The sequence below is a fragment of the Marmota flaviventris genome, chromosome 13 (assembly GCF_047511675.1).
Source record: "Marmota flaviventris isolate mMarFla1 chromosome 13, mMarFla1.hap1, whole genome shotgun sequence".
NCBI lineage: Eukaryota > Metazoa > Chordata > Mammalia > Rodentia > Sciuridae > Marmota > Marmota flaviventris.
In genome coordinates this window covers 99020731-99038238 of record NC_092510.1, presented here as the reverse complement: position 1 = coordinate 99038238, position 17508 = coordinate 99020731, and positions in this window count along the sequence as shown.

Sequence of the window (17508 nt, the reverse complement as noted above, 5' to 3'; positions counted from 1 at the left end):
AAGAACAAACACGAAAAGCTAAACCACAGCCAACCCTTGACTCGCTCCCGGCCGCCAGCCTGGCCTGTGTCCCCTGGATGGAGCTTGCGTGCCGCTGAGCCCATGGCTGTCATCAGGGGAGAAGGAGCCCACCTCGTTGGCAGGGATCCTGGCTCACTGTTCAGGCTACGTGGTGACAGCCTGACTGTGGCCATGATGTCACCTGTGTCACTGTGGCTGGCACAGAGAGGCACAGTATGCTGAGCTCACTGCTGCCCCTTTCTTCTGTCTTCTTCCTTTCCCTTTGCTCATAGTTGAACGTCCCACTGAACTCTCTTGCCTATTGTTGTGGACACTGGTGGCCTCCTGCCCTTTTCCTGCTTCTTCGTGGAAGGCTTGGCTTCATCCCAACCCCCTCAGCCTTCTCAGGTGTCTACGCTTCTTCATGTGACTTGAGAACTCTTTCCTGTCTCCAAGGTCACCCTGTGGAACAAAGTTGGAAGGCTTCCTCTGCCTGATTTGAAGTCTTCACCTAAATCTCGACAGTGGTTAAGAGGGTGTGGTACAGGCAAGGAGTCAATAAGATGCAATCAAGAGTGTAGCAACGAGTCCACACGTGTGTGTGGTCAATGGTCAGCAGGGAAGGGGGGTCTTTTTCAACAACTGCAACTATAGAGGAAAACAGTGAACCTGAATCCCTGCCTCACGCCATGCACAAATATTAATACCAGATGATTCACAGGCTCAAACATAAAGCTGAATTAGGAAGCTTCTAGGAAAAAGACACAAGGAAGAAAGAAATTGGAGCCCATGCTCTTCCACACGATGACGTGATGTCTGCAAAGGTCCCAAGGAATTGGGCTGCCATCTTGAAACCCTGAAGACGCTGAGGGCCCAGAGACACCGTAAAGAGGAAGAAGCCTCAGAGCTGCCCTCCACGTGGCTTCTTGTTATGTGGCTAATAGATTTTCCTTCAGAGTTAAGCTCATTGCATCGTGTTCTCTGCTACTTGCAGCCAAAAGCATTCTCACTGAGATACGCCTGTTCTTCACTTTCCCTCGTATGGGGTCCAGTTTTACTTAACAATTTCTATTCAGGAAATAAGAACAAACCCTCAACACTGACCTTCTTCTGAAATTTAGTAGATTTCCAAAACCTAGACTTTTTAGTACTTTAACTCCCTGGGGCAGGTTCTAAGTCATCCTGGGATTGTCTACTGCAAGAAAGTGACTCACAAGCGTGTCCCTGAAGGAGAGGCCACATCTGACTCATTTCACTCAAACCCCCAAGCCCAGCATCTGGCACATAGTAGAATAAGTGGCTTAATAAATAAGTGTCATACAGATGGGTGAATACAACCAGAAAAGCCCAAACCCTTTCATTTTCATTCATTATTTTATACACTCACGAGCCAAATAAATAAGCAGTATCCTAATTCCTTTAATAATTTCCCTTAATTTATATTCTCCCAATATTTGAATAAGTTTCCCAGGTGTATGAAGAATGTGATCAGAACTGGACCATCCCCGTGTTGGAGACAAGGCCATTAAAGCCAGCAAATCTAAAAGGCCTGGCCTGCCACCAAATCAGAATTCCTCCCATCACCGCCAGGGTCCACACCTGACCTAAATGCTCACCATGAGCACCACTTCCTCTGTGTTAACAGCAAAGCGGGGGTCCACTCGAGAAGCCCCTGTGGCACTGCACTTGGCTCAGCCCAAACGGCCCTAGCACATTAGCTTGGACCATTCAGCAGATGAGCTCTGGTCAAGCAGAAGATTCCGAGAGCCTGTCTCCAAGGGATGGAAGGGAAGCACAGAGCCAAGAAAAATCACTCCAAGACCCAGGTCGAGAAGGGTGGGGCTGTGGGGCAGCCACAGGGAAAATTCAGAAAGTTAAACATGGAATTACTGAATACCCAGAGATTCCACTCCTAGATAGACACCCCAAGAATTAAAAACAGGTGTTGAAACAAAAACTTGTTTGCAATGTTCACAGCAGAACTGCGCACAATAGCCAAAAAGTGGAAACAACCCAAATGTCCATCAAGGAACAAATGGAGAAACAAAAGATGGTATTATCCATACAACTGATTATTAATCAGCGATAACAGAAACAAAGCACTGACCCGTGCTACAATGAGGATGAATCTTGATAACATCATGCGGCCAGATGCAGTGATGCATGCCTGTGGGGAGCCACATTGAGTCACCATGCCTTCCTGTCCTGACGCACCACGGGGATCTGAAAGATCACTGGAGTCTGGTGCGGTAGTGCCAATACTTGGGACTCAGTCCCCCCCACCCACCCACCCACTGTTCAGATAGCAAGGCCAGTCTTCTGAGTAGGCACACCCTGAGGTTGAGCTACACTCACCTGTTCTTTTGTAATCCTACCCCTTTGCCCTATTTGGAATGGATGAAATGCCCTTTGTGTGTCCCCTTCTCTTGCTCTGCCTTTGGGTGGGCCTCCCTAGATGTCAGTCACCTGCTGACAGTGGACATCATGAAGCTAGACTCAGCCCCCCGAAACCTGACCCCTTGCCTCATTTGAGTGGCTTTTTCCCAGTAAAAGGATTCAGCACGTGCTCTCTCTCTTTCCCCAGGCCCCTAAGATCAGAGGAGCCATCATAGGAGCCAAAGAAAAAGGTATCTCTGTCTCTTGTGTGATTATTTCATGCAGTCCAGCTCACCTGGAGTGACCCTGAGTGTTTTAGTGGTGGAACGCGACACATGCCTGTGATACCAGATACTCAGGAGGCTGAGGCAGGAGGATGGAAAGTTCACGGCCAGCCTCAGCAACTTAGCAACAGCCTGTGTCAAAATAAAAAATAAAAAGGGCTGTGGATAGAGCGCCCCTAGGTTCAATCCCCAGTACTGAAGGAAACAAAAAATTATGCTGAGGGAAAGCAGGACAGACAGAGGCCACATGTTGTCTGATTCTGTTCGCAGAATCGTATAAATAGAATCTGAACATCTCCAAATAGGTAAATCCAGAGGGGCAGAAAATAGATTAATGGTTTCGGTGATGACAGTTGCACAATCTCGTAAATGTACTAAATACTGTAAATTGTACACTTTAAAATAATTTAAAAAGTGAACTTTGTGAGTTTTGTGTATTTCACCACAATGTTTTTTTTAAAGGGTAGGTTGTGGCTGCTTGGGGAAGGCAGATGGAAAACCAGAGTGAGGGGGATTTCAACCCACCAAGAGACTTGGAGAGGCCAGCTGGGACTTCCTCTGCCTTCAACTGATGTGGAGTCCAGCCCCTGCAGTGGGGCGCTGGATTCTGTACCCCAGCCAGAACTCTGACTGCTCCAGACCCCTCACTGCTAGTCGCTTTAATTACCTGACAATTCAATTCATCCTCAGGAAGTCTCCACCGGAGAATTCAGTGTCACCAAGATGATGTCAATCAAAGAAACAGATCCCTCCTAACCACTGAGCGGTGACTGCTGCCCTTTGATTAAAGCAGAGAATTGCAAAAGGAACCAGATTAAAGATGTTTGGATTGATGATGCTGGGACTGCTTCCCAAGAATCCGCATTTGGAAAATCTGAAGAAGAAAAATGGCACTTCCCGGCCCAGACATCAGGCCATGACCTTCCATGCCTGGAGAGGAGCTGCTTGCCAAGGGCCAAGATTTATGGGATGGACTCAGTTACCAAAGGAAATCTGATTACCTCTCAACTGACATTTAGTAGAAACCAGCCTCCGCCGCAGGGATGAAATCCCCAAGAACAAGCGGTTCCTTGCTGTTGCACAAGGGACATCATAGACCTTGTGGGGTACATTGGCTGTGAGTGTGGCTCAACTGAAAATCAGTGGGACCGCTCCTTGTGAGGCTCAGTGGAAAGCAGAACCTGCCTCTGGAGCTCGGATGCCGTTGCCCGCCTCCCCATCCTCTTTTGCAACTGACACTCGAGTGCACCCATCAAATACATTCATTCTCGCCTCTGGTTCTGGGGCCAGAGACACAGAAAAGCTAGACAGAAAGTCCAGTTCCTGGCAGGGCAGGGACAACAGAATGAGCCAACGCCTCTAGCCATCAGACGAGGGCTGCGATGGCCTCTGGGCTTGCTTCGGTCTGGGTAGCACCACCTGAGTATGATTCTGCAGCTCTCGGGCAGGCGCCCGCTAGTGCTGCTTAAATCAGCAAAACTTCAAAGGATGGATTCCCACAGGTATTCTGGAACCCGCTCTGCACGTGACCCAGGAGAACCAATCATGTCGCGCCATCTCACGAGCTGCAGCGCGATTGGTCTAGAGCTGGTCACGAGATACACACGCAGCCAATCAACATCTTTCCCTGGGATATTTCTCAGGGGCAGAGTCTCTCTTACCGCTGGGGGCATAGGACTCAAAGGCTATGAAGGGTCCCTGTTAGCGGCCATGGTCCCCACCCCAGGAAGGAGCTGATGTGCATTCAGGGAGAGGGAAACCTGAAGAGATGAGAAGCAGAAAGAGGAAGAGAGAACGTGATATCCTTGGAGTCGCTGTGCCCTCATACTTTGTGCGGTGACCCTGTGAATTGTTGAGTTGCCTTTCCTTGTGTGGCTTGTCCTGGTTGGATTTCTGCAGTGTGAGGATGGCCTTAGGCCTGAGCCTAAGCAACTCGATTTTAAAGACTCCAGTTTGAAACCTGCAGTCTCCCCAGGCACACCCACAGAGCCCTCCAGTGTGGCCTCAAACAAGTTACTTCCCCTCACCCTGATAAACAGAGTGAAGCCCCTGGCAGGCTGTCCTCGCCTGATAAGAGGGAAAGGGAGAAGATCAGGGTGGAGACCACCAGACCAGATGTTTGGCCCCCAGGGTAAATGATGTCATGGAGAAATCCCGTGGTAGCTGATAAGGATGGTAAGAAGGGTCAAAAAGCCCCCAAATTGTATAAATAATAGAGCTGATGAAGAGGGATTCAGCCAGCCAAAACAAAGATGCACTCGAGCTGGAGAGCCTGATGAGGACCTGACATCCCATCACTGTCATCCTTTCCTGATCCTCTGCGTGATCCTCACTCTCTCACACTCTACCACCTGTCTGAACTTTATTTTTTTTTTTATTTTTAATATTTATTTTCTAGTTTTCGGTGGACACAACATCTTTGTTTGTATGTGGTGCTGAGGATCGAACCCGGGCCGCACGCATGCCAGGCGAGCGCGCTACCGCTTGAGCCACATCCGCAGCCCCCCTGTCTGAACTTTAGTGAGGGCCACAACTTCTCCCTACGACCCTCTCCTCACCCAGTCATCCACTCCACGCCAGGAAAAGCCTGCTTTGGTTCCGAACCTGGGTACCATGGTTTAAGTGAGTGTGCATCTGCTGGACATAAAGCCTATGGCTTGAGACTTTTGAACTTAGCATACAGAGGGAATGTCTGTCATTAGCCTATCATGATTAAGTGTGTTTGCAGTGCTTAGAATTAATCTAGAATTGTATGCTGTGAATTAATTAATCTAGACTTGTTTGCTGTGAATTGATTATGTCTATTGCAGTGCCCAGCATTAAGGATCGTCATTTTCTTGATTAAGAACCTATGGAGTGAAACTGTATTGAGTGATTTGAGTGAATAAAGCATTGAAAGGGACAAAAGCGCGTGAACATTCCTTATTTCTCCCTTTAGCTGCATATGTCGCAATTTTGCCCCCTCGCGACATGCAGTTTGTAACACAAGTCCTATATCATGAAGTGGGGAAATGTGCTTTATTCAGGGATGGACACGTGATCCTGCCTTCTCTTCAGACGGCAGCTGATTGACGGTGAAACAGAACAAAATCCCTGAGCTGAGCACCGAAGCACCTCAGCCAGGAGGCAGATGGCATCAGTCAGTGAAATGGTCTGGCATCCAGCAAGCCCTCAACAATTGCAGAGTGAGAAAGCTACGGTCACTCCTACTAAGAGCTCCTTCCCTTTTACAGCTCAGCCAAAGGAGAGGGGCAGTTGAGGATTTGGGATGGGTTATTTTCCCCTTTCTTTCCAAAGATCTGTGAGTAAGGCTCCACCCCAAGTGGCTCCTCTCAGCTCTCTGAACTTGATCAAGGGGAAAAAAAAATATTATTTTTTTATGTAGCCAGAAAACTCTGCTTGCTGAGGGAGTTGGTGACCTGCACTTAGAGGAAGTGGTCCACTTTAAATATAGTACATTTAATCATTGGAGTTTCTTGAATTTCAACTTGTAATATTCTGGCCAAGCCCCTCCTGGCGTGAGGAGCACCTTCCTGGCCCGGAATGAGAAAAGGCCTCCACCACACCCAGGCTCCTGTGGGCCATCCCTCACATTAATGCATTGGACATGACAGCCTGGCCCCTGCCTGACCTGTGGGCCTTGCTCAGTGAGGATACTCACCAAAAGAAACAAAGTCTGACCCACAGGATCAGAGAGACGGGTCGGTCTTTACTGAAGACTCTGGAAATATTAGCAAAGGAGGAATTGCACCTCACGCCACGCCACTCGGCTTCCCAGAAGTCTCTTTTCAACGAGGCTCCCCAAGGCCTCTGCTGTCACAGGCTGTGCCCTACCTCCTCCCCTCTGCCTCACTCAGTTCTTCTCTCCCTTCCAAATCTGTATTTATCTTTCTCCTTTAAATAGCAGCATGTGTGTTATGTTAATATTCAATGGCTCTTGGTCATCTTGGGAATTCTGTCACAGCAACAGAAAGCCGATTGACACTACCCGATTCCTAGGTTGTTGCTGTCAGTCCCCCAAGATAACCTCCAAAATCAGCCCTTGTCCTTGACTCTTTGACCCAGGTCCTGCTTCTGGGGGGAATCTGAAATTAAGACAGGACTGGGAGCAAACCTGGGCAGTGACCACCCAGTGTAATCCCAGGACAGGAAATGTCAACCTGTAGTCCAAGAGTATCCCTGGGCCCTGCAGGCAACAGTCCCTAAGAGTCTGCCAAGAGACCCCCTGGACTAAGTGGGCTTCCTGAAGCCGACCTCAAGCAGGAAGGGCAGAAAGGGTGTGGCGTCTTTTGTTGAGTGTTTCCATGGGCCAAGGGCTTCCCATGCATCCTCCTGGTTAGCTCCAGGCTGACCCCAGGAGGCAGGTCCTATCGTGTGCCCCGCCTCGCAGAGTGCGCTGTCCCTGCAGGGGCGAGTCTTCTGGGGGTTCTTCCTCAGCACACAGGCAGGGAGGGTGGCCTCCCTCCCCTCTGCCCCCACCCCACCCCAGGCTGCTAGGGTCAGACAGGACCCACTCGAAGCATCTGTCCTTAGCCACACTCCCATGGAGAGGAGTGTCCTTCCCTCCCACAGATCTACATGGGTCACCCCCATTTTAAACATATAAGGAGGAGGAAGCCCTGGCCAGTGCAACATGGAGGAATCGCCAACACATCAGGCACAAATGGCCACCTGCTGCAGATTCCGTGCTTGGAAATGACCAGAGCAGGTCAATCCAGACTCAGCAAGTTTCCTAGTGTTGCCAGAGAACAGAGGGTGGGAGCTGAGTGCTCCAATGCAAACGGGTGTCTCTTTAGGACAGTGGCTCGGCATCACGTAGATGTACTAAATGTCCCTGCTTGTGTGCTTTAGGTCAATGGCTAACTTTATGTTATGTGACTTTTACCTGTGAGAGAGAGAGAGAGAATGAGAGAGATTCGCAATAGGAGGAAGCATGTTGCGCAGGGCCAGCTTAGTTTACCAGAATTTGCACAGCACCTGATTGTAGTGCTGGGACGTGCACTCAAGCTTCCTGGGAATACTCCATCTTTCCTCCTGAACTAAATGGTTAGAGCCCATGCCATCGGAACTGACATGGTTTGGTCTTTGCTATCTGATGACACTCGTTGAGTACAGTGTAAAATACCTTCTCTTTCTTTCAATTGTCAACACGCACACACAAGATTAAAGGCCAGACTCCACTGCTCAGAGTCACCTGCTTGAGGATCATCTGGGATGGAGCCTAGTCTTGTTAATGCTGAGACCAGCACGAGGTGCTGGTGTCATGCTGGCCTGATGGACATCAGGGACAGGGGCTGTGGAAGGAGCTGAGTGTCCTCCCAAGTAAGCGGCTCTTACTTGTAAAGAAATGAGTTACAAGTCATTCCATTTCCCTGCACGCGGAACATCATCTTACCACCCTACGTCTCCTAACTCCTCTCCTAACTTTTCCATTTCTGCTGGCCCTGAACAAAGCTCCGCCCACGCTGTGCCGTTCTGATGGGGGAATTTCCAGGCTCCTTGGTAACAAGACAGCACACAGCAGGGCCCTGGGAGTCGCTTCTCTGCTTGCTGTCTGTGTCCTCTTGGCTGCAGGAAAGGAGGGTGGAGGGAGGGAGAGGCAAGATCAGTTCTAAACACCCCCGCCAGAGGCACCCAGTAGCTTCCTTGTGAGGACCAAGCCCCCTAACTCCCTGGACTGCGCCCGCCTGAGGCAAGAACTTTCACCCTGGTATTTGCACAAAGTATCGTTTTTGCACCCTGAGGACTTCAAGTATTGAGGGTGCTCCAGAGAAGGCCCCCCGGCAGGTGCAGGGGCAGCCGCAACACAGGGATCCTCCCTCTGCTCCCTGCTGGCTCAGGATGAGCTCCCGGTTCAGGGGATTTTCTCCTCTACGGTTGTGGACTTGGACCAGGACATTCAGCACAGACTGTGGCCCTTCTCACCAGCGGCCAAATGGCAGGAAAGAGCCAAGAGCCATGTGATGGACCAGAGTAGGACCAAATGAAGGGACAGCGACTCTGGGATGGAGAGAATTGGGCAAGGATGCTTTTCACTACTTTGCGTTTGAAAGGCCTCAGACATTATTTCACTGAGGCTCACCAACAGCCCCATGAGAAATGTCCCTCTATTACCCCCACTGCACCGATGAGACAGGCTCAGACTGGTTCATATGCAGTACTGCCCCAGAGCCCACAGCTGACCGGGACGGAGCCAGGACTGGAGCCAGAGAAGGAACCTTAACCACCAGTTAAGCTGGAAGATGAGAACCTTTGGGAGAAAGGACAAATGGCCCCGTAGGGTCCCCCAAATTTAATTGGCAGTCAAATGGTCCAGCCGAGAGGCAGCTCAGAGATGCCTAGAAGCTGGTCAGGAGCGCCCAGGGCTTTCCCAGGCCTCAGCCTGCCTTGCCACTGCAGCCTCCCAGGCTCCTGGAAGTCCAGGAAATTCCTCCTCGCGGGAGAAACCCCGCCCTGCCTGCCCTGCCCTGTCTCTGGGCTGGCCAGGAGGGTGAGGATGGGCCGAGTCCTCATGGGTATCATGAGTCTCACAAGAGAGGGGCTGGTTCTTCTCCTTCCTGTGCTTCTTGAACAAGCCAGGGGTGGGAGAGACTGGAAGTCAGCAAAGGACACTGATGCCCTGGTGCCACAAAGGGTGACAGGTTTGAGGGAGCCGAGGGCCCAGCTGAGGGCCTCTGTATCAATCCTGCATTTCCTCCCACGAGGGTGCAGTCCATGGCCTTGTGGAAAATTCCAGAGTCTGGGAAGTGCCAGTTTTAGGGTGACCCAAGAAGGAGGACATCAGGCCAAAGGTGATGAGTCACAGAGGACATCATGGCTTTGTGTCCAGCAGACTTGGCCTCAAATCCTGCCTCTGACATTTGTTAGCTGTGTGACCCCAGACAAGTCACTGAACCTCTCTGGGACTGTTTTCTCATCTGAAAATTAGGGTAGTCACAGCAGCTCCCTCACTGGGCATAAGAGGACAGCACTCAGGTGCAGTGGTGCCAGGGCTATGGGTGAGGAGGGGCTGAGAGCCAGCTGTAAGTGCCGGGAGCAACCCCAACGGCTGCCTCTGCACACCAAGGGCTGTGGCTCCCAGTGGAAGGCAAGTCCTCGGACCAATCCCATTTGCTGCTCTAGGTGAGCCCAGGAGGGGCCCTGGGACCTTACCTGTGCAGGGTTGCCACCCCATTCCTGCCCAGGCTCCTTACCCACTGTCCACACCTGAGTGGCTGCCCAGCTGGGAATGGGACTCCAAGTCTCAGGCATCTTTGGGATTCAGTACCCCCAGTGTCCAGTCCCAGTGTCCATCTGCATTCCTCTCTTCCCACACCTGCATTTTTCCTGCCCCTGCCCTAGCACCCCACCTCACCCCACCTCTACCTCTGTGCTCCCTCCAGACACAGGGCCCCCCCTGGAGGGACCTCCCCCAAAGACCTAGCCTCCCCCCACACAGACATCGGGAGAGACCAATACAGCCTGCTGCTGCCCAGACTTGGACTTAGCAGAAGCAGCCTCCTTGGAACCCCTGCCTCTGATCAGACTGCAATGAGACTCTACAAGCCCCTCCCTCCCTCTCTGCCTAGGCAGCCTCATCTGCAAAGTGTGAGGCGTAATACTAACACTTGTCTCAAGGGGGCGCTGCTGAAAGCCTTAATTGCGATAATGCAAGGGAATCTTACCTGCAGCGAGTGTCTGGTGTCAGCTATTGTCATTGTCAGGCACATTGCCATTGTTCTTTGCTGTTAAAATGGGCAGAGTCACAGAGAAGGGCCACATTGCTGGGCTTTCCAGGAAGCTCGGAACAGAAGCACTTAGGGCATGTACTCAGCGTGCCAGGGCCAGGAGGGCCATCCCCAGATGCTACCTCGTGTCTTTCTGAGTGGATTCACCCTCTAGGGAAACCTGACGTCTCAGTGCCATGGGTGTCTGCCCTTGGCTCCATCTCCATCTCTCTTCCCCCACCTGCATTTTTCCTGCCTCTGCCCCTTTGTCCCCGCCGTTGGCTGCCTGAGATGCCCTTCCTTCTCCTCTTTGCCCATCTGGATCCTGAAATCCCTCAAGAGCAGATAATGCTTCTCCTCCTGCAGGAAGCCCTCTGGAAGCCCTCATGCTGCGGTGGCATGAACAGCCCCTGGTCTTACGGTGGGTCTCCAGTTGGCATCGCCCTTGTGTGGCTGGTGCTCATGACCTTTCTCTGTGTGAACCAGGCTGCCCTGCACAAAAGGCTGTGACCAGGGCCTGGCATCGCACCTGCCCCACGCCTGCCTCCCAGGCTCTCATTCACGCCTGGGGAAGCCAGAGCAGGACTCTAGTTAGCTTTGGCTTGTGCCTGGAAATCTCTCGATGACTCTGTCTTGTGTTAATTGATGAGTGCAGGGGCTTTGAGGTGGATTGGAATCCGAGGGTAGGCCTGAGATTTTCCCTGACGATGATTCCCTTCCAGTGCACGGGGCCTCCCTCCGTCTCTCCCTCCTCCCAGGCTGGCCCACGGTGCCTTCACCCAGGTCCCAGCTCTGGCCCTCCATGATGCACACACCCACTCTGCCTAGGCCAACAGGCCCCCTGACGCCCAACACATCATCCAGGGCTTCAGAATCCTGGAGATTAAGGTGGGTCCTTGACAATATCAAAGACTTCCCCTGGCCTCTGGGCAACCAGCCGCCCAGGGTTAAGCTAGGACCTGCTCCTGACATACGACCATGGTACCAAAGTAACTGTACCCCACTTTCTTCCTGATTCTCTAAGGGAAAAAAAAAAAGCTGTTTTACCCCCTCCATGTTGTCTTAACCTCTAAGATCTGCTTGCATGGGTGGCTAATTTGGGGTCTCTGGGTAAACAGCACAGTTTCTGAGGCAAGAAATTAAACAGAACATGAGGTCTGGTCCCCAGATCTCGAGGGCCCTGGCAAAGTCCTTCCTGAGCCCAATGTGAAGACAGCCTGCCCAGCGCCCTCCCTGTGGCTTCACCCAGCTGGCCCAGGCCCCCTGGGCTCCCAGCCAATCCACAGCCTCTGGATCCCAAGTCCTTCAGCAAAAGACCGCTGGTCTTACAGTGGGTCTCCAGGTGGCATGTCGCCAACTGGAATGTCGCCCCCAGGAATCCTCTGGCTGGACCCTCTGTCCCTGGAGGCTTGGAGGGCAGAGGAAGGGGGAGTGGGGAGCAGTGCCAGAGCACATTGCACCACAGTTTTTATTAAGTCACTTTAGCAAACACTGAGACCTCAGGGGCAAACATTTGCAGGTGGCATCAGGTCACTGAAAGTGACCCAGAGGATCACGCGGTCTATCAGGCAGAATATAAATTGGGCTGTTGACAAAGAGACCTGGGGCGCATGATCAAAATAGACACGAGCTTCTCTTCCTTGTCATAGTCCCAGTGTAAATGGTCCAGGGCTGGTGTGGTGGCTCTGTGGAGTTGGGGACCCAGTCTAGGAAGATTTGTTTTGGAGTCCCCAGGTCAGTCAGTAGGAAGTGGATGAGGGAGGGGGGCTACACTCATTGCTCTCACCCCATTGGTCAGAACTGTGTCACATGGTCACGCCCAGCCCCAAAGGGAGGCTGGGAAATGTAGTCCTCTGTTCCACAAGATTTGTGTCCTCCTAAAAAGAGAGGCAGGGAAAAAGTAGGGGCTCTGCCATACCTACATGGGCTCACTTTGCTCACAGTCAGACAGCCTTCAAAGCCCTCCCCATGCTGCTTTCCTGACCAGGTGCTCCAGACCAGGAAGCTGGAGGGCATTTCCTGGGCAGGAAGTGGAGGGGACTGGATGGATCCAGGGAGATACTTTCTAACAGGCAGATGTGAGTTTGCACCTGGGGGCAAGATGGACAACCCCTGGTAAAGAGACAGGGGACCATCCTGGAGGACTCCCTGATGCTACTGCATCCAGGGCATGGCAGCCACCTGAGCCATCCTTGGAAGGCAGGGGCCAGCAGGGCGAGGAGCCTGGGTTTGTGCCCCTGCTGGACCTTGACCCACAGCAAGCTGCCCAGGGTGGGCTGGGCCAGGAGCAAGTTAGCTAAAGCCTGACCCAGAGCACAGCGAGGGGCCATGACCTGCCACGAGCCCTCAGATCCAGGAGATCTGAACTGTGGTCACCCTGGATCCTTCCAAGGCTGCCTGCACAGGTAGGTCCCGAGCTACCTCCAGTAACGGGCAGCCCCCACTGTGAGTTCACCATACACTGGAAACTTCACCCAGCTACCCTCAGAATGGCCCTTTGAGCCACATCCTGGTGTTTCCAGAGAAAATACCAGTGGTGTTGTGTGGACTTGCAGATGACCTCCAGCTTCCCCCTGGGGACAGTCCCTGAACGCTGAACACTGTGTGGGACAAGGCCCCTCCTTGGCGGGCAGGCACAGGTGTGTGGGTGAACACTTGGACATTTGGCAAAATGTGATCTAAACCGACTTTCCTTGCAACATCCAACCAAGTGGCAGGGCGTGGGGGACAGAAAGCCTGTCCCTGAGAACACACGCCCGACGGATGCCAAGGAGAGGAACCCGGCTGGCATGGGGTCTACTTGGAGAAGTCTGGCTCTTCAGCACAGCGAGGCACAGTGCTGGGGCCCAGGCCGCAGGAGACCCCACCTCCGTGTTTCCCCCCACCTCTGTGGCTCTGCTGGAAGGTGGCCTGGTCCCAGGCAGTGGCTCATCTCAATGCAGGCCTCTCCTCTTGCTCTGGTCTCCGGGTCTCTCAAGAGCCTCTGGCCGAGAGCAGTAGCCTTCTACCCGACAGGACTCTCTTGACTCCATGTTGCCTTTTATTCTTCCCCAAGGTCCTATTTCAAAGCCAGGCCTGTCGCATCCGCAGAGCCCTCTCTCCCAACCTGGCAGGGCCCATGCCCTGAGTAAACACTAGGTTATCTGACCAGAGGCCAAAAGGAGGCCCCCTCCAAGATCCCAGGGTCCAGCTGAGGACCGCATGTCTTAGGGTCCCGCGGGGCTTCCATCTACCACTGCGGCCCTGTGCGGTCAGCAGTCCACCCCCGGGCTCTCAGCACCCGGCCTAGCTCAGGTGCCCAAGTCTCACCCAAGTGACTGAAGGAGTAGCTGAGTCCAGTGGAGGCCGACTCCTCTGAGGGCCAGCGGGGTGTCCTACAGTGCCATCGTTGGCCAAGTCCCCACACCAAGTGCCAGCCCAGCCTAGGAATGTATTAGGAGTGCAGCCCCCAGGTCCCCGCCCAGATGGGGCTCTGCAGAGACTCCGGGGGAGGGAGGGCAGGCACCCCGGCCTTGCACCAGCCTGGGGGGTTCGGACACGACGACCCTGAGGACCCCTGCTCTAGGCCAACGGTGTGCAAACACTTAACAGCAGGGTCCTCTCAAGGGCAGGAAGGAGACGCTGCCTGTGGTAGGTGGCCGGCTCGGTCCACTGCCCGCTGGCCTCCAGCAGCTCAGAAGCTGCCCGTTTAATCACCTGCCCAAGGCCCTCGCTTTGCACGGGGTTTCTCTTGAGGAAAGGAAGGTGTCCCCAAAGCAAGAGCAAGGGTGTCCCCGGAGGAGGACGGAAGGGGAAGCGGAACGGAAAACAGACAGACAAAGCACCAGGCGCCCACAGGAGGCCAGGACAGGTCAGGAAGCGTGTTTAATTGGCAGGACACAGACGACACACAGCGGGGAGCACGGGAGGCTGCCTGGCCTCACCCAGGCCGCACACCAGACAGGGGCCTCCCTTCCCTCTCCCAGAGACAGACAGACAGCACCCCCACGAGACCCCGCGGAGCTGGGCAGGCAAGCGGGGGCACAGACAGCCACGGCCAGGAAGCGTCGCCCGTCTTGTTCTGGTCTTTGCAAGTCACCCACATCACTTTCAGAGGCGCAGGCTTCAGGTGGGGGCACAACCCACAGCCCTGGGACACTGGCCTGGGCTCCTGCAGGGGACTCGCCCATGGTCACTCCTCGCAGTGTCCCTGTGAGGCGGCCGAGCTCCCACCTGAGCGGCGGAGGAACTGAGACCCAGAGAGCGGAGGTGACTGGCCCAGAGTCCCGGAGGAAGCTGGTGACCGAGGCTGGGAGTAAGATGACCCTTCCCAGGGCCACTTCGAAGACCAAGGGAAAATGGGGACTTCTGGCTGGGAGGGGGGCCCTGGTCTGTCCCAGGGCTGGGGGCAGACAGAGCCTGGGCCTGAGGCCAAGATGCCAAGGCAGAAGATGGGACCAGCTGTTTATTCAACAAAAGCCTTTTATTCATTCAGAAATCAACCATTGGGTTTATTCTGCAGATATTAAAAAAAATAAAGAAAGAAAGGAGGGCAAAGCTTCCCATCAGTGTCTTAACTTGCTAGCCCCAGAGATGACCTAGCAGAGGGGCATCTGGGGGGCATGCTGCCAAAAACATGGGCCTGGGGACCCAGGGCCTCTGCAGTCACAGCCCCCTCCTAGCCTCCCTGCCTCCAGCCTCGGCTCCCCACCTGTTGGGCAGGTTGGAGCCCCCAGACGCCTTTGCTGCCCACCACCACGAGGGGGCGCGCCCACTCGTCCTGGAGCCCGTAAATGCTGACACTGGAGGAAGGTGGTGGCTTTGGACTTTGCAGCAGGGGGTTGGGAGGACTTTCTCTACAGAGACACCAGGGGTCCCTAAGCATCCTGCACCCTCTCCCCCAGAAAAGAGACAGTGCCCCTGAAGCCCAGGTGCTCCTGTCTAAGAAACCAGCTGTCCAACTGCAGAGCCTTTCAGGGAAGAAATGTCAACACACAGATGACACACACGTTTGCCTTGATGTTATTTTAAACGTCACCTGGTTAAATATTGGGAAATCGTGACATTCTCTAAGTCCCCGTCAACACAAAGTGGGGAGCAGACATGGAGAAAAAGGCTGGTGCTTGCCTCTGGCCCCTGCAGGGAGGCTCACGGAGGGACCAGGGCGTGGCCTCTGGGCTGCACCCAAAGAGAGCAGCAGCGGGTGGGGAGGGGCCTCAGGTGGGAACCGTCACTGGGAGAGGCCCTGGGGGCTGGGCCTAGGATTCAGAGGGTACCTCCACAGCTAGAGACCTGGTGACCGGAAGGGACAAAAGTCAGTTCCTGTTGGCAACCTAGAGCAAAAATGGCCAGCGTCCCATACCCTGCCAGGAAGGAGGGTGGCTCTTCTGTCAGCTGAGGGCTCTCAGGGCATGAGACAAAGGTGTGGCCAAGGCCTGGGCCCACGGGAACACCGGGCTGTGACCCTAAGAACTGCCCACCAGGACCAAAAGCCACACCCGTACCCAGAGGCTCAGTGGACGCCTATGGGAGGGGCCCTGGGCTGGCCCCGGACAATCCTCGGCCACAAGTCACTTGGCCCCTGTGTCTCCAGGAGAGGACACACAATTCCATCAACCCCCCATCAAAGGCCAGTCGAGTCTCCGGCAGAGGCAGGAGAAGAAACTACCCAGGAAAGGCCTCAGGCCCACCCTCTCCTCCCAATTCCCCAAACCCACCCCTGCCCAAGGGTCCCCAGCCAGAGCCAGGCACTGCCGAGATTGGTGGTTAGGCCCAGTGGCCAAACAGGAAGTTGACCCACAGGCCTCCAGGAGGCCAGCCTTCAAAGTGGCCTCTGAAGGCTGACCACTGCCCTGTCCTGTGGGGGTCTGAGGGTGGGCCAGAGTGCAGCCCAAGGGTCTTCCCATGCAAGAGGGGGATCTCTGAAGGTGGATGAGCATGGAGCCAGCAGGAAAAGACACGTGGGCCTAGCAGGAGTGGGCATCGTCCTCTGGCTGGAGGCTGCCTTCTGAGGTTCATCGCGGGGAGACTCCAGCCTCCTGGGAGCCAGGTGGAAACCAAGGGCAATTCAGAGCAGAACCAGGGCCAGCCCTGCCCCTCTCCAGGAGGCAGAGCAGAAGCAGGAACCTCACCCCCCACACCTGGGCCGGGCTCTCCCCAGCCTGGAGGCTGCCCTTTCCAGAGCCCCCCCCCTTGGTGAGGACACGTGCTGGGGAGCAGGGCTGTCTCGAGGGTAGCCTGGGCCCCCGTACCCAGCATCTGAGCAAAGAGCAGGGCAGGGAAGAATGCCACGCGGTCTCCTGGAGAAGGAGGTGGGACAGCAGAATGGGGGAGACCCTGCTGGTCCGCTCTCGGCCTCTGTGCCCGGCCCCTCTCCTGGTGGGATCCCACTCTTGGGACGAGGCTCTCCATTTTCCTGCTGCTGCCAACACACATACACACACACACACAGATAGGGTTGGAAAGCCAAAAAAATGTCCCCTGTTTGTCCTCAAAAAATCGCTAAGGACCCAGAGGGCGGAGGAGAGGTGGAGAGGCGCAGGGCTCGGGGACCAGCAGGAACCTCAGGGCTGAAGGAACAACCGTCCAGGAGCCGCTGATGAATTTCCACCGTCCCCTGCTCCCAACACCAAGCACAGGATCTAAAAAAAGAAAACGGTTTTTTGGCTTCTGGGCCGCTGCAGGCCACCAGGCTCCCGGCGAGCGGGCAGGCGGGTGAGGGCGGCACGTGTGAACGGAGGCCCCGCGTCCCTGGGACTTGGGACACGAGGCAGCAGCAACAGTTACGACCAATAAATAAAGGATATCAGTTATATATGAATATTAAAAAAAAAAAATCTCACTTTCCCCACGAAAAGCACAATACTGTCATCACAGAAAATAGTCGTCATCCGAGGAGCCATCCTGGCCACACGGGCTCTTGCTGCTAAAGGACAGGACGAGGACGTGAAGCAGGCAGCCGCCAGCCCCGGCCACCTGCCGCGGAGGGACCAGGCAGAGGCAGAGTTCCCTGAGCCCAGGCCTTCTCCCCAGCGGTCAGTATCTTCTAGAACAGAAGGTAGTGGGGTTTTTTTTTTTCCTTTTAAAATGTCCCTTTGAAATAAAAAAACGAAGCTCAGGCGCAGGAGACAGGGGGAGCCCGAGGCTGCCGCCCGCAGCGAGTC